Source organism: Lutra lutra, chromosome 13 (genome assembly GCF_902655055.1).
Source record: "Lutra lutra chromosome 13, mLutLut1.2, whole genome shotgun sequence".
NCBI lineage: Eukaryota > Metazoa > Chordata > Mammalia > Carnivora > Mustelidae > Lutra > Lutra lutra.
Window position 1 is genome coordinate 58,866,884 of NC_062290.1, and position 20,813 is coordinate 58,887,696.

The 20,813-nt window shown below is 38.3% G+C and overlaps 1 protein-coding gene and 1 pseudogene across 5 annotated transcripts in view; both read left to right on the forward strand.

The window, feature by feature from the left end:
* The window catches only part of UNC13B (unc-13 homolog B), a 231,265-nt gene that overhangs the window by 23,922 nt on the left and 186,530 nt on the right, over positions 1-20,813 (forward strand). The window lies entirely within an intron of this gene.
* LOC125084207 (uncharacterized) lies at positions 9,275-9,370 on the forward strand (annotated as a pseudogene).

Here is a 20,813-nt window from a genome sequence, read left to right on the forward strand (position 1 = left end):
TTAGGGAATACATATTAAGGCTTTATTGTATACATCATATTGTGTTGCTTACAAAGATAAAAACAGATGTGGTTCATCCTCCAACTAGTTTGCACTCTAACAGAGAAGACAAATATGAGAGAATATGCCTGACACCGAACAGAATGTAAGTAACATTATAGAGGAACAACTGAAATAGATTTCATCTGGGGAATGATAAGGGAATGCTCTTTGGTGACCATTATTTTTTCTCATATGGGTGATATATGTGCACTTCAGAAATTTTGGGAAATAAATCATCAAGAGAAAAATAAAAATAATTCCACTGGTCTTTTGTGTAGGGCATGTGTATATATGAACTTTTTTCTTTTACATAAAATTGTATCCTACTTTATGTAAAATTTACCCTGATTTCTTTTTCCTGGTGGGATATTATCATATAGATTAGAATTTGATAAGCCTTCTCCTTTACTTCTGTCTCTGATGAGGCTTCTCTCTTTGGAAATTGGAAAGGATTTTTAGAATCTAGTAAGCTAAAACTCTAGGAAGCTAAGATGTTCCAGGTGTGATGAGTTATTGAAGTTATGATAGCACTTTTTAAGCTATTTGAGAAAGTATATGAAAAATAAAATAGACAAGGGCATGTATTAATTGCTGTATTAATCTAATTTTCTTACCATTCAGTGATCACTGTAGTGAAGTAAACCACAATAAGTCACTGAAATGAAATGAGGTACCAATATTTGATATTAGAGGATGGTGCTAAACAACTCTTTGTGGTGTCAGTATCTGTTGCTCTGGTTGGAATGATCTAGCCGTTTCTAGCAGTACTGCAGTCTAGAGTCAGTACTGTAGTCTAGAGTCAGGGTGATAACAGGTATTTCTTGCTATGATCTGTGAGTGCTATTTTATAATGTCCAGAAAACTTGCTTTTCTATATTTCTTGAGATCTAAGTCTGTATATGCTTTGTTGCAACTAGAGAAGGGAGGTAAGCTACTAAAAATCACTAAAAAGAAAAAAAAATCCTTGTCAAGGGGTGCCTGGCTGGCTCTCTCTGCCTCTGTCTGCCACTCTGCCTGCTTGTGCTTTCTCTCTCTGACAAATAAATAAATAAAATCTTAAAAAAAAAAAACTTAAAAAACATCCTTGTTAATAAATTTCTGGTTGTATTTCTAATTATATCTCAAGGACAAAGTCCCAGAAGTTGGGATTGTTAAACCTCAATGAATATATATATATTTTAAAAGATTTTATTTACTTATTTGACAGAGAGACAGAGACATGGAGAGAGGGAATAGGAGCAGAGGGAGTGAGAGGGAGAAGCACGTTTCCCGCTGAGCAGGGAGCTTGATGCAGGGCTGAATCCCAGGACCCTGGGATCATGACCTGAGCCAAAGGCAGACGCTTAATGACTGAGCCGCGCAGCCACCCCAAATGAGTGTTTTTTTAAGGATCTTTTATAATTTGTCAAACTACTCTGTAGAAAAGGATTTTGTTTTATGTACTACCTCATACCAATTTATATTTTCATGAGTTGTGTGTAAGAGTGCTCATCTCCTTAAACCCTCACCAGCATCCAGTTTTCTGTCTCTATTACTGATACTTAATTTTTTTTTACTTAATTTTTTTTCTGATAATTTTTTTTCATGAATTTTTCTAAGTGTATTTTGTACATGTGTGAAGTTAAATTTTCATGTTAGAGTAGAAATTCATTTATCTTTTTTGTGAATCATCTATTTTTCCTTTTTCCCTGTTTTTTATATTAGTGTTTTATATTGATTTGTAAGCGGTCTTTATATATTATTAATTATTAATATTTTGATCTGTTAATGATTAATCAGTATGTTAATGACATATTTGTATATAGTACTTGTAAATAACATATACATTTTATAGTTTGCCTTTAAATTTTATTTATAATATTTATATAGCATCAACATTTCAAGGTATTAACCCAATCTAAACATAAAAAATAAAGCCACACAGACCTGTACTCCTGGGGCTAATAATACATTATATGTTTATAAAAAAATAAAAAATTAAATAAAAAAAAATAAAGCCACACAGAGACACACACAGATGTGTGCATTCCTCTCTGCCCTTGCGACTTGAGTTTTAGCTTGTAGCTAGTTTTAGTATCTTTTTTTTTTTTTAAAGATTTTATTTATTTATTTGACAGAGATCACAAGCAGAGAGGCAGACAGAGGAGGTGGGGGTAGAAGGCTCCCTGCTGAGCAGAGAGCCCAACATGGGGCTCAATCCCATAACTCTGAGATCATGACCTGAGCCAAAGGCAGAGGCTTAACCCACTGAGCCACCCAGGCACCCCTCTTTTTTTTTTTTTTTTTAAGAGTTTATTTGTTTGTCAGAGAGAGCAGAAGAGCATGGAGAGCTGTAGGCAGAGCAGGCACAGAGGGAGAAGCAGGCTCCCTACTGGGCAAGGAGCCTGATGTGGGACTCGATCCCAGGACCCTGGGATCAGGACCTGAGCCGAAGGCAGACACTTAACCGACTGAGCCACCCAGGTGTCCCTATTTAGTATCTTAAAGGACCCGGGAACCTTTTACAGGATAAGTAATGTTCAATAAACATATGATTTGTTTTAATATATGTATATACCAACAATTATCCTGTGGGCTTCTCTGTAGGATAATTACTGGATTTTAATAAAGACCTACTGGATTTTAATAAAGACCAAGAAATAGTTAGGAGTTATGAGCAAGATAAGGTATATTATTATAATGGTTTTAGTTATTGAAGTTATGACATTAAGCTAAGTGAATTAAATAATGTCCTGATTTTTCTTTATACTCCAGTATAGCCTGTAAGACAGTTGCCTAATGAAGGAATTAGGTGGCTAAATGGCTAGACTGACCTTGTGCAGTCCATGTATAACTAAGCTTGAATTATTTCTGATAAGTAGTTACCATAGAAATCTGATTGTATATTAATATAAACTCTATTCCATCTAAGCTTTATTTATTTAGAAAACATTTAAAAAAGGTATATTTGAGCACTTGTATGTGCTCAGTTATAACCTAGACTGTGTTTACTTTAGAATTAGTCATCGGCTTTGTTAGTTGAAGTTTGACGTAAGTACTTGTTTGTCTTTTGGTTTGAGAAGACGTTTATAGGTAGTAAATCTTGTTGATTCTTGCAGAAACTTTTTTCAAGGACTGAGTAGCATATTTATGTATTCTATAATAATATTCTATTTAAGTTATGACAAATAGCTATAAAGTCAAGTAGAGGCTTTGCAGTGATATTTTCGAGAAATGTGTATGAATGAAATCATAGGTATAATTACTTATTTGCAACTTTGATTTTTTTATTACTCTATACCACCGTATTTTTACAGAATTTGTTTGTCTTGTCTTGGTTTATGTGGGCATAAATTAAAGAATTGGCTATTTATTTGGTGTGATTTTGGCATTAATGTTGCAGGGAGAAAGCTGCAGACCACAAGAAGTATAGGCTTTTGAATCTGGATTTGAGTTTCAGATATCACTGTTTTAAGTCTGAGACCTTGGACAAGTTACTTAACATTTCTGTTTTAGTTAATCTGTAAAGTGGAAATTGTACACTCTATAGCAGTATTTTTTCAAACTGTAGGCCTGATTCATTAGTTCTGAAATAAGTTTAGCAGGTGAAAGGAGAAAAAGATACATAAACAAAGAGTTGCATTTAATAAGGGAAAATGCTATTTTGTGAGACTTTTGTTTCATAATATATACATGTATATAATGCATATGTGGGTAAGCATATGGGAACTTTGTTGCATTGTAAGATACATTGTAAGATATATTTCTTATCATAAACATTTTATAAATATTTTCTTATATGGTCATTAGGATTAAGTGCCTAACATAGATAGATAGACACTGAGAGAAAGATGGAGAAATCGTATTGGAGATTTTGGCTTTCTTGTATTTTGTTGCGTTTATACAGATTTGGTCTTTGTTCTAAGAGCTGTACAATAAAAAACTGGATTGTTACTTCAAATTTAGAAAATTACTTGACACAGAAAGGTTTTGGGAAAGTATTGTTTTGGGAACTCATACATGGTAGGTGGGAGTGTAAGTTTCTAAGACCACTTGGAGTGCAATTGGGCAATGCCTAGAAAAGGTGAAGACAAGAGTATGTTACAGCCTAGTGTTTTCAATTCTTGTGGTTGTGTCAAGGGAGACATGCAGGAGGATGTTGATTGCTGCATTGTTTATAATGGCAAGAACTTAAACGTCTTAAAAGTCCCATGCGTGCTATGTTAATCAAATGTGGATAATGTGATGTGTTAATCAAATGAAATGCTAAACTTAACTAAGTTAAAAGAATACAAAAAAAAATACACTAAACTTTATTTATCAATAATGATTGACTTCATATCAAAATGGGTAGAAAAGCAAGTTGCAGACAGACTACAGTATGACATTATATATCTATATCTATATATATTTTATTTTTAATTTTTGTTTTTTGGTATATATATGAAATATATGTATATATTTTAAAAAATTTTAATTTTTGTTTTTTTTGGTTAAGATTCATCTATCAGAGAGAGAGAGAAAGAGTGTGAGAGTGTTCATGACTGGGGGGCAGAGGCAGAGGGAGAGAAAATCCAAAGCTAACTTCACAGTGAGCACAGAGCCCTATGAAGTGCTTGATCCTGCGGCCCTGAGATGACCAGAGCGGAAACCGAGTTGGACACCTAACCGACTGTGCCACCCAGTTTCCCCAACACCATATATTTAACACTTAAAATCATTGAAAAACAGTACCATATATTGTTTATGGGTACAAATATAAAAATTTGGACTGGAATGATACATATTAGTGTCAGGATGATGGATAGTTAAAGGGAGGGAAGGAATGGGATTAAGTAGGGATTTTAGTTGTATCTGTAATAAATACTGGAGAGAAAAAAATCTGAATCAAATATGGCAAAATAATGGTCTGGCCAGTCTGGCTGTTAGGTATACGGGTGGTCTTAAATCTTTTTTTGTTTTCCCTGTATGTTTTAAATATTGAAATAAAAAACACAGTTCCTTAAAAAATTTAGTACCCAGGGGGTGCCTGGGTGGCTCAGTGGGTTGAAGCCTCTGCCTTCAGCTCGGGTCATGATCTCAGGGTCCTGGGATTGAGTTCCCTCATCGGGCTCTCTGCTCAGTGGGGAGCCTGCTTCCCTTCCTCTCTCTCTGCCTGCCTCTCTGCCTACTTGTGATCTCTGTCTGTCAAATAAATAAAATATAAAAAAAATTAGTACCCAATTCATGACACTGATAAAACACTCAGTGATATCTATTAAAAATAGCACATTGTTTTATGGTCTAGAGAATAATGAGTTTTCTACAAATGAGGGCTTAACCTACTTAGGTGATCTTCTAGGTTTTCCAGTAAGATCTTTCAACCTCCTTCCCTCCCTCCCTCTCTCCCTTCCTTTCTTCCTCTTAGATTTTATTCATTTGAGAGAGAGAGAGCACACATGAGTGCATGAACTGGGGGGAGAGGAAGAGGGAGAAGCAAACTCTCTGCTGAGCAGGGAGTCTGACACAGGGCTCTATCCCAGGACCCTGACCTGAGCTAAAGGCAAATAAATGCTTAACCAGCTGAGCTACCCGGGTGCCCCTCTAGTAAGATTTTAGTTCAATGTAGACATAGGTAAAAATATATCAAGTAGAATTAGTGGATGTATTTCCATGATAAGGAACGAAAGCTTCAACCTAGACATATTTCTTTGTATGAATCTATCTCCTTTCTGTGCATGTTATTTGCCCATTGCTCTACAAGCACGAGTCACAGTATTTGTGATTACCCTTAAGAGGCTCCTGTAGTTTTTCAGATAGACTTTTGTTATAGTTATGCTTCAGTATGTCTTGGCTCCTGCCTTTACTATGTTACATATGTCATTTGCTACATCATCATAAAGCAATTTCTTGACGATCCTGGTTAACTACTTGTAGTACTTACTCAAAGATCTGTTGTGCCAAGCATTATAAGGCTGCATTATAGATTCTCAGTATGTTCTAGTCCAGTGCTGTTGAATAGAACTTTCTGCAGTGATGAAAATGTTCCATGTTATTGCTCTTTCAGTATGGTGGCTGCTAGTCAGATGAAGCTATTCAGCTTTTGTACTGTGGCTAGTATGACCTAAGGACTGAATCTTTAATTTGATTTTGGTTAATTTAAGTATCCCTTTGGGGTTGTTGGCTACCATACTGGTCAGTGCTGCTCTAGTCTGTTGAAAAGAATGCTAGATTTGGGGTACCTGGCTGGTTCAGTCGGTAGAGCATGTAACTCTTGATCTTGGGGTTGTAAATTTGAGCCCCATGTTGGGTGTAGAGATTACTTTAAAAATAAAATCTTTTTAAAAAAAGTGGTAGGTTTGATTACTGACACATTAGTGAATTTCCTGAACTTGTTTCCCTGTGTGTAAAAGGGGACTAATAATTCTTGCCTTAACCACTTCTGGGGATCCTAGGGAAAAGTTAAAGGAGAGCCTCTTGAGAAAATACCAGTCAAATGGGATATTATATATTATATGCCGTTAAACTGTATTTTTTTTTACTGCAATTTTACTTCTAGGACTTTAACCTAAGAAAGTGAAATTTTTATATATCCCTTATTATCTTTGAGAAGAGTCATCCATGGTTATTTATAATTGTATTAATTTTCTAGGGCCATCAACAAATCCCACAAACTGTGAGTGGCTTGAACAACAGAAATTTGTCTCACAGTTCTGGAAGCTTGAAGTCCAGGATCAGGGTGTCTGCAGCATACTTTTGAGGGTTGTGTGAGAATCTATTTCATGCCTCTCCCCTAGTTTCTGCTGGCTTTCTGGCAATCAGTGGCATTCCTTGGCTTGTAGAAGCATCTCTGCCTTATTTTCACACAGTATTCTCCTGGTATGCATGTCTCTGTGTCCAAACTTCCCCATTTTATAAGGATATGAGGCATAATGGATTACGGTCTACTCTGAAGACTTCACCTTAATTAGTTATAGCTGCATGATCCTATTTCCAAATAAGGTCACGTTCTGAATTCCTTGGGGTGAGGACTTCAGTATTTGAGTTTTAGGGGAATACAATTCACACCATAACAATAATATCTGATAATTGAAAGCAAGGTAAAAGTCCTGAAAGAGTGAACAGTATAAATACCATTTATGCAGCTGTTTCAGCTTGGGCTACTACAACAATATACCATAGACTGGGTAGCTTAAACAACAGACATTGATATTTCTCAATTCTGGAGGCTGGAAAGTCCAAGGTCAAGTATCTAGCATGGTTGAATTCTTGGTGAAATCCATCATCTTGGCTTGCCGGTGGCTGCTTTCATTCCTCCTATGGTAGAGAGGGAGAGAGCTAGCCTTTTGGTTTCTTCTTATAAGGATACTAATCCCAGTATGAGGACCTTACCCTCATGACCTCATCTAAACCTAATTACCCTAAAAGGCCCCACCTCCAAATATGATCACATTGAGGGGACGCATTCAGTCCGTAACAGCTAAAAAAATCACGTTATAAATGAATATCTAGTAACATTGAAAGGTGTTTCATAAAACATTGTTAATGGGGAAAAACAGCTTGTAAAACCAGCTAGGTACAGTAAATTCCAAACTAGCTAAGTAAAACAAAAATAATGTATATTGATAAAAGACTAAAAATATGTACATAGTAATGTTAAAATGATTAACATGGTAGAACTGTGGAAAATGTTGATCTTTTATGATGTTTTTTTTTTTTTTTAAAGATTTTATTTATTTATTTGACAGAGAGAGATCACAAGTAGGCAGAGAGGCAGGCAGAGAGAGAGAGGGAAGCAGGCTCCCTGCTTTGCAGAGAGCCCGAAGCGGGACTCGATCCCAGGACCCTGAGACCACGACCTGAGCCAAAGGCAGCGGCCTAACCCACTGAGCCACCCAGGCACCCCTATGATGTTTTCAATGACTATATACCAGTTTCATAATAGAAAAAAAACCATAATACATTTCTAGATGTGGAATTGTTAGGTTAAAAGCAAAACATTTGAACTTTTTATAGTTTTTTTAGTCATCTCTACACCCAGTGAGAGCTCAAACTCATGACCCCAAAATCAAGAGTCTCATGCCCTTTGGACTGAGCTAGCCAGACACCCTAGAATTCGAACTTTTTTTATTTTAAATATTTTTATTTTAGAGAGTACATGAGGGAGTGGCAAGTGGGGGGAGGGGGAGAGGGAGATAGAGAGACTCTCAAGCTGACTCCAACATGTTGTCCTGTGCAGGGCTTGATCCCATGAGATCATGATCTGACCTGAAATCACTGGTCAGATGCTTAACTCAGCCACCAGGCACTCCTCCAAGCTGGTTTTTAAGTGTTGAGTTTATGCTAGTTATTCCTCCTTTTGAGTTCATTCTCCTAAGTTCTTACCATTTTACTCTTCTCCTTTTAGTGTTCCTTTGTCTTGAACATTTCTGTGCTCTCCATCTAGATGTTTTTTTACTGTATTAGGGGATGTAAGAGAGACATATCCAGCAGATGATTCATGTTAATAAACACTCTTTATTCTAAACCAAGGCATCTACCTTGATTCTTTTTTTTTTTAATTTTATTTTTTTAAAGAATTTTATTTATTTATTTGACAGAGATCACAAGTAGGCAGAGAGGCAGGCAGAGAGAGAGAGGAGGAAGCAGGCCCCCCGCGGAGCCAAGAGCCCAATGCAGGGCTTGATCCCGGGACAACCACCCGAGCCGAAGACTTTAATCCACTGAGCCACCCAGGCACCCCTCTACCTTGATTCTTTATCTGCTTTCCTTTTCCAGTGAGGAAAGTAGGTATCTGAGGAGATCTCAGTATTCACAGGTCCAGGCCCAAGTACCTACTTGATTATTTTTTTCTGGCCCTAGAACTGCATAAATCCCATGGGCCACAGGGGTTTCCTAAAGAGAAGGCATTATTGGTACTGTGTCAAAAGAGTACAGAGATGAGAAAATAACCACTTTCTGGTCTCATAATTTTGTAATTCTTTTAGTCTGCTTATTTAGATTCAGAGAAGCAGTATCAATCATCAGATTGGCAGGAGTGAGGCCAACAGACACGTAAAAAGATGCTCATCATCACTTACCAGGGAAATGCAAATCAAAACCACAATGAGATCTCACTTCACACCTGTCAAAATGGCTAAATTAAAAAACACAAACATCAGGTGTTGGCGAGGACGTGGGCAAAAAAAAGGAACCTTATACTGTTGGCAGGAATGCATACTGGTACGGCCACTCTGGAAGACACTACGTAAGTTTTTAAAAAATGTTAAAAATAAAGACTATACTTTCAGATCATTTCTATAGTTTGTTACTAGAGAAGTTTCTTTGAACGTGTAGAATACCCCAAAAAGTTAAAAATAAACTAGTCTGTGATGCAGCAATTCCACTACTGGGTTATTTACCCAAATAATACAGAAACACTAATTCAAAGGGATACATGCACCTCGTGTTTATAGCAGCATTATTTACAGTAGCCAAGATATAAAAATAACCTAAGTGTCCATTGATGAGTGGGTAAAGAAGATGTGGTATTTGACAGAGAGGTATTTGACAGCCATAAAAAATGAAATCTTAACATTTGTAACAACACAGATGGAACTAGAGAGTGTAATGTGAAGTGAAAGAAGTCAGAGAAAGACAAATACCATATGGTTCCACTTATATGTGGAATTTCAGAAACAAAGGATCAAAGGGGAAAAAGATAAACCAAGGAACAGGCTCTTAACTGTAGAGGACAAACTGATGGTTACCAGAGGGAGGTGGTGGTGGTGGTGGTGGGGGGGGGGGAGGGTTGGGTGAAACAGGTGATGGGGATTAAGGAGTGCACTTGTTGTGATGAGCATTGGGTGATGTATGAAAGTGTTGAATCACTGTATTTTACACCTGAAACTAACATGTAACACTATATTAACCAACTGGAATTAAAATAAAAACTAAAAAAAAATAAATAAATAAAAGGAGGGGCTTCTGGGTGGCTCAGTTGGTTAAGTGTCTGCCTTTGGCTCAGTTCATGATTTCAGGGGCCTGCAATCTAGCCCCACATTGGGCTCTCTGCTTAGTGGGGAGTCAGCTTCTGTCTCTGTCAAATACATAAAATCTTAAAAAAAAAAAAAAGTAAAAGTACAAGAAATTGTAGGAATGAGTTGAATACCTGAAAATATGAAATGAAAGGAGCCAAGGAACCCAGTTACAGGTTGGGAAGTTAAGTTGAAGATGGGTCTAGCATATAATTCAGGACTGAGTTGAGATATCAGGTCCTTTGCTGGTATTTTGTTTGCATTTTTTTTTTTTTACAGATTTATTTTGTTTTATTTTTTAAAAATACTTTATTTATTTGACAGAGAGCTCACGTAGGCAGAGCAGCAGTCAGAGGGGTAAGGAGAAGCGGACCCTCCCCTGAGTAGGGAGCCCGATGCAGGGCTGGATCCCAGGATCCTGGGATCATGACCTGAGCTAAAGGCAGATGCTTAGCCGATTGAGCCATCCAGGCACCCCAGATTTATTTATTTTACAGAGAGCATGTGAGTGGGGGGTGGGCAGAGAGAGAGAATCTCAAACAGATTCCCTGCTGTGCGCAGAGCCTGAGGCAGGGTTCCATCTCACAACCATGAAATTATGACCTGAACCAAAATCAGGAGCCACCCAGGCATCCCCCTTTGCTGTTTTTTTTTTGTTTGTTTGTTTTGTTTTGTTTTCATTTTTTGTTGGATTTCAAAATAAAAAGAGTTGACCATAGGAGCCCTTCGTGGGCCCGGATGCTAATTAAATGGTTGTTTTGATACTGAAACTGGAGGAAGAATGTCCTTCAGCTGTGATAGTCAAACAGAATCTGGGCATCAACAGCACACTGTCTGGTGCGGTCATTGCCTTATTAGATTCTGAGATCCTTGAGGGCAGAGACAGTATCATTATCTTTCTTAGTCTAATATGTAGCACATTGCCTGATAATAGGCATTCGATATTGAAGGCATGAAAAATGAAGAAGGAAAATGGAAAGACATCTGTGTATCAGAGTCTGTTAATGCTCATCTGTTCTGCCTTGGCTCTAGAAGCAAATTCATAATCCTTCACAGAATTTATTTTCACAGATCTTTCTTCACCATCTCTGCCTCTACTACATTAATGCACATTAAGTCACTATCATCTCTTGTCTGGACTACTGAAATAGCTTTCTAATGTATCTTTTTTCTTTCATTTGTGCACCCCCTTTTTTACAGATTTTAATAATTTGAGAGTCTGAGTGAGCACAAGCAGGGGGAGCAGCAGAGGGAGAGAGAGAAGCAGACTCCTCACTGAGCAGGGAGCTCAATATGGAGCTCGATCTCAGGACCCTGTGATGACCTGAGCCTAACTAAGGCAGCGACTTAACCAATTGAGCCACCCAGGTGCCCCTCATTTGTGCTTCTCTGGGGTACATTCTCCAAACAATAGTCAGAGCTATCTTCTAAAAATGTAAATTGGATCATGTTGCCTGTCTACCCCGATCTTCCAGTGACTTCTCATTATATATCTTACACTTTTAAAATCTGTTCTGGGGCACCTGGATGGCTCAGTGGGTTAAAGCCTCTGCCTTCGGCTCAGGTCATGATCCCAGGGTCCTGGGATCAAGCCCAGAATTGGGCTCTCTGCTCAGCAGGGAGCCTACTTCCCCTCTCTCTCTGCCTGCCTCTCTCCCTACTTGTGATCTCTGTCTGTCAAATAAATAAAATCTTTAAAAAAAAATAAAATAAAATCTGTTCTATTTACTGAATTAGAAGAACTGATATTCTGATACTGAAGGATTCTTGTATATTTCTATTCCCCATCTCTTCCCTCCAACCCCAAAAATATACCTGGAAAAACAACATTGGCAGGGAGAAAAGCTTCAAAAGAGCTTCAAAACAAGTATATTTTAAGACTCAAGATCCAATTAAAACATGAATGGGAATGTTCTTCTACCTCTTTAACCACCTAATCCAGTTCCTCAGGAAGGGTTTCTAATATATATACACGACAGGCACCGACTGAGCCTTCCTTTCTCTAGGTCTGAAGGAAGAAATAATTACTAAATTCCTTAAGCCTTTTCCACTCAAAATGAAGGAATCTAACAAGGATACCTATCCATACTATCCAGGCCATGAGAATGGCAGTCTACCGTATTGATTAAGAGTATATGTAGAACTTGAATTCAGATTGCCTGAATTTGAGTCCCAGCTCTTTTACTATATAACTTTGGGCAAATTGTTTAAACTCCTCTAAGACCCAATTTCCTTATCTATAACATGGAAATAATACTGCTGCTTATCTGTAAGTTTCTGTAGGGATTAAGAGAGCATTTAAGAGATTAAGTACAGTTAGTGTGTTTTCAAAAATGTTAGTTGTAGTTACTGTTTTTACGGTTTTCACTATTACCACTATAATCCTACCCCATTCCAAGGAAGTGTAGTATTTATTTCTGTTATAGCATTTGTGTTGTAACTTTCTGTTTCTACATTTATTTTCTCAGACACTTTAAGAGACTCATTTTAAAATTTGTATTCCATGGTGCCTAGTATACTTTTTTTTTTTTTTAAGATTTCATTTATATATTTGTGGGAGAGGGAGAGCATAAGCAGGGGGAGCAGCAGGCAGAGGCAGACGGTGAGGGAGAAGCAGGCTCCCCGCCGAGCAAGGAGCCAAATTCAGGACTCGATCCCAGGACCCTGGGGTCGTGACCTGAGACGAAGGCAGATGCTTAACCCACTGAGCCAGCCAGGCATCCCATGCCTAGTATACTTGACATGCCATCTATATTTGGATTAATCTGAATAAGACTAACATTGAGTTCTTCTAAATTAGTGGACTTTTGTACAGAGTACACAGACTTACAAAGGATTGATAAAAAAAGCAAGCTTTAATATTGCTTACCGAGATCTAGTGGGGAAGAAAGGGATAATTCCTTTGCTAAATACAAAAATCAAGAGTCACATATTTTTGCTATATACTGACATCAAAGAAAGATGGGTAGGTTTCTTTTGTCAGCCTTTGGGTCCCCAAAGAACCTTAGCCCTTCAACCATCAGTTCCATTGTCTATAGTTGTCCCAATGAAGTGGCCATTGGTACTTTTGTTTTATGGAGCCAACTACATGTGGTCTAGACTCTTTTAATATGTCCGGGCATTCAGGGACTGGGCACAGATAATCCCTTGCTTCTTGAAAATACTGAAGTAAAAAGCCAATCATATATGTTATATGTAGCATTGGCACTTAAACTCAAAATTGCTTTACTATAATTAGATTGCATCAACTAATTTTATATGTAAGGCCCACAGATTTCTAATTACTTTAGGGAATTGTTAGTTGGGTTACTAAAGAAAGTCTTGTGGCAAAAAGACATTTATGTTATTTGGAAGAGTGTTATAGGTTCCAAAAAAAGAAATTGTTTCAGGGACTTCTTAGCAAAATTATACTCAACAAATTTTTAGAGCAATGATATGATGGGAAAAAAAAAAAAGAATCCTGTCCTTAAAGAGCTTTTGCTCATTATTGGAGTTAAGATTTTTTTTTTTTAAAGATTTTATTTATTTATTTGACAGAGATCACAAGTAGGCAGAGAGGCAGGCAGAGAGAAAGGAGGAAGCAGGCTCCCTGCTGAGCAGAGAGCCCGATTCGGGGCTCGATCCCAAGACCCTGGGATCATGACCTGAGCCGAAGGCAGAGGCTTTAACCCACTGAGCCACCCAGGTGCCTCTGGAGTTAAGATTTTGATATAAAAGCTGGGTGAGGGGAGAGAAAGAAAGCAAGAGGTACATAAAAACTGCTATGGTAATTTGGAACAAAGAGACAGTATTTTTGACTGATAGTATTTGGGGAAAAAATTGGGAAGTTTAGTAGGAGAGATAGTATTTGTGTTTGGTGTTGAAAAATGAGGAATATTTTGAACATGTGGAAATGAAGTATACTGTGACTGTCCTTATTAAGGACAGGAGTCATATTAATAATATGTAATCTAGGAGCACCTGGGTGGCTCAGTGGGTTAAGCCTCTGCCTTCAGCTCAGGTCATGATCTCAGGGTCCTGGGATTGAGCCCCGCACATCGGGCTCTCTGCTCAGCGGGAGCCTGGTTCCCCCCTCTCTGCCTGCCTCTCTGCCTCCTTGTGATCTCTCTTTGTGTCAAATGAATAAATAAAATCTTAAAAAAAATATGTAATCTACTTCTTGGCTATTATTTTTTGAAAAGATTTGTTCCTTTATTTTAGAGAGAGAACGTGAGTGCAGGGGGTAGGAGCAGAGGGAGAGGGAGAGAATCCTAAGCAGACTCCCTGCTGAGCACAGAGCCCAGTGTGGAGGCTTGATCTTACAACCCTGAGATTTTGACTTAAGCCTCCATAAAGAGTTGGAAGTTCAACTGACTGAGCCACTCAGGCGCCCCCTTCTTGGCCATTTTTGATATGAGTATATTTTGATAGGAGATTATGAGTAATCCTTGTAATAGCTGACATTTATTGATTGCCTATTCTATGCCAGAATCTGTTCTAAGTGCTTGACATTTATTAACTCAGTTTTCACAAACCTGTTATCTTTATTTTAAAGGAAATGAGACATGAGGCCCAGACAGATTAAGTAATTAACTTGCCCAAGATCATATGGTAATAAATGGAAGTAGCTTGGGTTCCAACCTCTGTAGTCAGATTCTAGGACCAACCACAACTGACTATTAAGCTGGATGTTTCTCTCTCTCTCTTTCTTTTAATGATTTTATTTATTTATAGGAGAGAGAGCAGGGTAGGAAGAGAGGGAGAAGAATAGCAGATCCCACATTGAGTGCATAGCTTGATCTCAGGATCCTGAGGTAATGACCTGAGCTGAAACCAAGAGTTGGATGCTCAATCTACTGAGCACTCCAGGTGCCTCTAAATATTTTCTCTTTATAATCTTTTTTTCCTGCCTTTTTCTTCCCTGCTAGATGTTGCTTTAAAAAAAAAAAATCTATATATATATATAGATATATATGCATATATCTATATATATATATAGATATATATGTATATCTATATATATATATATATTTTAATCAAAGTTACATGTGCATATAATTTAAACAGCCAATCAGGGGCACTTGGGTGGCTCAGTGGGTTAAGCCTCTACCTTCGGCTCAGGTCATGATCTCAGGGTCCTGGGATGGAGCCCTGCATCAGGCTCTCTGCTTGGCAGGGTGTCTGCTTCTCCCTCTCTCTCTGCTTGCCTCTCTGCCTACTTGTGATCTCTCTGTCTGTCAAATAAATAAAATCTTTTAAAAAAAAGTAAACAGCCAGTCAGTAAACATTATAAATTTTGTTAGGACAAACATCAGTCCCCCCCCACCCATCCCTTCCCATTAGAAGTGTAAGTTTAGTGCTTGCTATTGTATGCAAGGTATGGGAGGAGAAGCTGTGTACCTGTTCCACTCTCCCCTTGAGATAATTACTGCTTGCTTTCCTTATGCTGTACTTCACCTTGGGGTGTAGGGTGGCTGGCATTCAGTGCATCTCCAGTTCTATATGGAGATGCCAGCCATGAGTTATAGCAGTTGCTCAGCTCTCCCAGTCTTTGACTTTCCTGTTAAGAACTTCATCATCTTTTCCTTCATCTCTCTTCTAGGTACAGACTGCTATCCTCTCTAACTTGGGATTCTACAACAGCTTTTTTTTTTTTTTTTAAGATTTTGTTTATTTTTGTGTGAGAGAGAGCGAGTGAGCACAAGCAGGGGAGTGGTAGGCCGAGGTAGAGGAAGAAGCAGGCTCCTTGCTGAGCAGCGAGCCCTTTGCAGGACTGGATCCCAGGACCCTGGGATCATGGCCTGAGCCAAAGGCAGATGCTTAACTGAGCCACCCAGGTGTCCCTGCAACAGACTTCTTATTGGTCCCCAACTTGCCTTCCTCCAGTTTATTCTCTGTACTGTAGCCAGAATAAATTTTCTAAAATGTGAATCTGATCAGGGCACTATCCTGCTTAAAATCCCTCAGATTCCTAATGTGGTTTACAAGGCCCTTCACGGCTGTCTCTGGCTTTCTCTTTAACTTTTGCCATTTCTTACCCTCACTCTTTAAGTTCTGATTATAATCAAACTACCAGTGATTCCTCAAAATACTTTTTTCCCACTCACCTTTGATGATATATCTAAAAGGAAAGATATGAAGAGAACTGTCAAATGTTCAGCCTAGCTTCATGAAAACCCCCAAAGCCACACAACTAGGAATCAGTCTCTGAGTAGAGAGAACTTAAAAGTTTGGAAACTAAAAGGTTGTTCAGGAATGAATGCAATTCTAATAAACAGGCTATCTTGTTAACCCTTTAGCCTCAGAAATTTGTCAATATGGAGCAAAGACAGTGTTTTTTTGTTTTTGATTGCCCCCCCACCCCTAATTTGGCCTTACTCCCAACTCTCAGACTTGTGTCTGTGAGTTACATTTCCCCTAAGTGGCTGATTGATTTGGTCAGTGATTGCCCCTTATAAGTGTTTACTTTTGGCATAGTTTTTTCTTCAGGACATTTGTTGAGCTGCTGCTGCTTTGTAGCCTTTGGGCTTGAGAATCACCCTTGGTATAATCAAAGGAGGACAGGATGTTAGGGTTACATTTTGGGCACAAGTACTTAAAAATATGAAGAATTGCACTGGGCTTTTTTCCTTAGCTCAGGGCCAATGATGAGGTATTTATTTTAGTGAGGCACCTAGAGCATAATGGGCTCCTTTTTCATATATGAATGGTTTTAACTGGGTGGGCAGAGAATTCCTTGCTTGTAATATTTTGTTGTTAGAAGCTGTAGATAGATGGTGCTTTTTTTCTTTTTTAAGATTTTATTTTTAAGACTGGTCAGTGGAGCATGTGACTCTTGATCTCGGGATTATAGGTTCGAACCCTGTGTTAGATGTAGAGATTACTGAAAAAAAAAATAGTCTTAAAAATTTTTTTTCCCCTCATGTTTACCTCAGTATACTTATCTCACTGAGCTTCCTTTTTATTTTTGTCTATCTCTTATCAAGCTTCCTTAGTATTTTAGTCTTTTGTTTTACCTTTTCTCTTTTACTTCTATGACTCCATTAAGAAAATAACTAGAGGCTCTGGAATACTACCTAGAATCTTCTTTTTGCAATCCATAATTTCAAAAGTGTCTCTTTACCCTTGAATGTTATGTTCTTACATGGTTTTAGAATCATTTCATGGTCTGTTTCTTTTTTTTTTAATGGTCTTTTTATTTATTTATTTTTAATTTTTTAAAAAAGATTTTATTTATTTATTTAACAGACCGAGATCTCAAGCAGATGGAGAGGCAGGCAGAGAGAGAGAAGAGGAAGCAGGCTCCTCACCAGTGGAGAGCCTGACGCGGGGCTCGAACCCAGGACCCCGCAGCCACGACCTGAGTTGAAGGCAGAGGCTTTAACCCACTAAGCCACCCAGTCTCCCCTCATGGTCTTTTTAGAAACAATTTAAATGGAGGCTCCTGGGTGGCTCAATCGGTTAAGCGTCTGACTCTTGATTTCCGCTCAGGTTCATGATCTTAGGGTCCAGAGGCTTTAACCCACTAAGCCACCCAGTCTCCCCTCATGGTCTTTTTAGAAACAATTTAAATGAAGGCTCCTGGGTGGCTCAGTCGGTTAAGCGTCTGACTCTTGATTTCCGCTCAGGTCATGATCTTAGGGTCATGAGATCAAGCCATGCATTTGGCTCTATGCTGGGCTTGGAGCCTGCTTAAAATTCTTTCTCTCCCTGTCTCTCTACCTTTCCCTCTCTAAAAACAAACAAAAACAGTTTAAATGTTCTTTTTTTCTTTCTATGAATAATGAGATTTTCATTCATATGTGGCTTTCCCCTCATCCCTCTCTCCCCCTCAAAACAGGCAAATGACCATTTCTTAGATAATGTCACTTCCAGTTCCTCTTAGATTTTAACATAGGATCCTCATTGCCGGTTAAGTAACGTGGCAACCTCAAGGGAATGAGGAGGGAACCCTGGCTGCAAGGTACTCTTTTAGGGGAAACTTAACTTTTTGTAGGATTTTGTTTTTGGAAAAGTTGCTATGTCAGGTTCAGCTCTAATACGGCCACCCCACTGCCTTGTATGGCTCTGTTTCGTGTAGCTACCTTTGCTACACTAGAAAATGGTTTGCCACTTGTGCAACTAACGTTCATGCCCCAGGCTTTCTGATATAACTACCCTCAAATTCTGCCAAGTTGATCTCCAGGTGCTGTACCTCACCTTATGAGAGGAGGGTCCCTCCCACTGCTTTAGTAAGAATGTTCCTCCAATGCCAAGACCCTCTTTGAGCTCCTGTCCACAACTCTTCTCAAATCCTGCTAGTTTGCTACTTCCTTGTGTATGGTATGTATCAAGAATTCCAAAAATCTTAAACATTTTGTGCACTTCCCTAATTTCAGGCTTTCCCCTGTTTTGTGTGTCTTTGCTTATTTCAGTAAGAATTTATCAAGTGATTTATCAGGGCCAAGTAGGAGTCAGACTTGCATTCTCAGTCCGTGGTCCCAAGAAGTCTTGCAAAGTACTTTTGATAAAGAAAGTTTTTTTCTTTTTTTAAAAGATTTTATTTATTTATTTGATAGAGACACAGTGAGAAAGGGAATACAAGCAGAGGGAGTGGGAGAGGGAGAAGCAGGCTCCCCACTGAGCATGGAGCCTGTTGCTGGGCTCTATCCCAGGACCCGGGGATCGTGACCTGAGCCGAAGGCAGACGCTTAACGACTGAGCCACCCAGGCGCCCCAAGAAACTTTTTTTTTTTTTAAAGTTTTTATGTATTTCTTTGACAGAGAGAGAGCGTGCACACACAAGCAGGGGGAGTGGCGGGCAGAGGTAGAAGCAGGCTCCGCAGGGAGCCTGATGATGATGATGATGATGATGATGATGATGGTGATGAGGTACTCCATCCCAGTACTCTGGGATCATGACCTGAGCTGAAGGCAGATGCTTAACCAACTGAGGCACCCAGATGTCTTTTAAGGACCAAATTTCATTTTCCCTCATAAAAATGAGTAGCTTAAGACAGTGTAAAAAAATAATTTGTAAATGTAAATTCATGGGAGAATGATTTAATATATAATATGGTACTTAGAACATGATTATTTTAGGGAACCATTAAAAATGATAGTTGTAAAGACTGGATAGACGTGAAAAAATATTTGCTATCACTTTAAGAGGAAAATGATTTTTCATTGTATAGTTTTCTTTTTAGAGTGTTCAGCTTTGCTGGTTACTCATAAAGGAGGGGAGAGGAAAAAGGACATCTTGTTAGCCAGTCATAACAGCTAAGTCAACTCCTATGGTCAGTTGACTGACAGAAGTCACAGTAGTGCAATTTTATGTCCAAGTATTTGACAAATGTAAAAGTGCAATACAACAAAATATACAAATTGATAATTGCAGGTATACATGTATGCACACATAAATATAAAATGTGTACCATGCCAGATTGAAAACAGCAGTGGGATTATTGTTTCTTGAGTGGGACAAGCTTGAACAAGGCAGGTTAGCCATTCCCTATGTCTGAGGAACCAGGTCACCGGATGCAGACTCAGTGTGAATAGGATTATTTCCTGTAATCTCACGGGTGCCAGTTGTAGATTTGATTCTTCAGCAAGGTCAGAGAAACTCAAGGGCTGAAGTTAATGGTTTGAGGGTTAGGCACAGTGTATCTTCTCTTATTTCTGCTTTTTATTTATAAGGAGTTTGGGGCCAAATGCTCTTCCTGTGGACTCTCTCTTTAGTCCTGACTTCCAGGGTTTCCATGTTTGCTGGAGTATTAAAGGGCCTAACTGTTCAGTTATGACTTTTTTTTTTTTAAAGTACATAATAGTAGTGTGAAATTAGATGATAAAAGGGGATTGGAGCCCTTCCCAGTTTTGTCTGTGAGAATACTACTTTTAAATTAGTTTTGTAATTAGATAGATACCAAGTTTGTTTATTCATCTGTTTTTTTAACGATTTGAGGAAATTGTTGATAATGTAGAGTTGTATAATGTTTTATTTTAAATACGTATTTAATGCTTTTCAAACTTTAAACCTTTCAGACTTCCAAATTAATACCTGTTTGTTTTAATAAGTGGACAATATGAAGATATATAAGGATTTAAAAACTTTAAAAAATTTGATAACCTTACATCTATCCCTGTCTCATTTCCTGAGGTAACTAACAGCCAACATGACGTGTATCTTTCTACGCCTTTCTTATTCCTATTTGTAAGAAATATACAAGCATATATACATATATTATATCTTAAAGATTTTTATTTAGTTATTTGACAGAGATCACAAGTAGGCAGAGAGGCAGGCAGGCAGGCAGTGGCGGGGGGCGGGGCGGGAAGCAGGCTCCCCGCTGAGCAGAGAGCCCAATGTGTGGCTTGATCCCAGGAACCTGGGATCATGACCCCAATGGAAGGCAGAGGCTTAACCTACTGAGCCATCCAGGCACCCCTACATATATATTTTTGTTTCCTTTTTTAAATAACAGGTTTTTTTTTTTTTTTTAGGTAATTCACATACTGTACAATTTATCCACTTAAAGTTTACAGTGCAGTGGTTTTTAGTATATTCAGAGTTGTTCAACCATCAGTGCAATCAGTTCTAGAACATTATCACCCCAAAAGAAATACCTTACCCATTAGCAGTTACTCTGCTTTTCCCCTCCAATCTCTCTAGTCTTAGGCAGCTGCTAATCTGCTTTTACTCTTCATAGAATTACTTTTCTGGATATTTTATATAATGGAATTATTCACTATAATTGTCTTTTATGGCTGGTTTCTTTCACTTGGTATAATGTTTTTGAAGTTTATTCAAGTTTTAGCTTTCATCAGTACTTTTATCCCTTT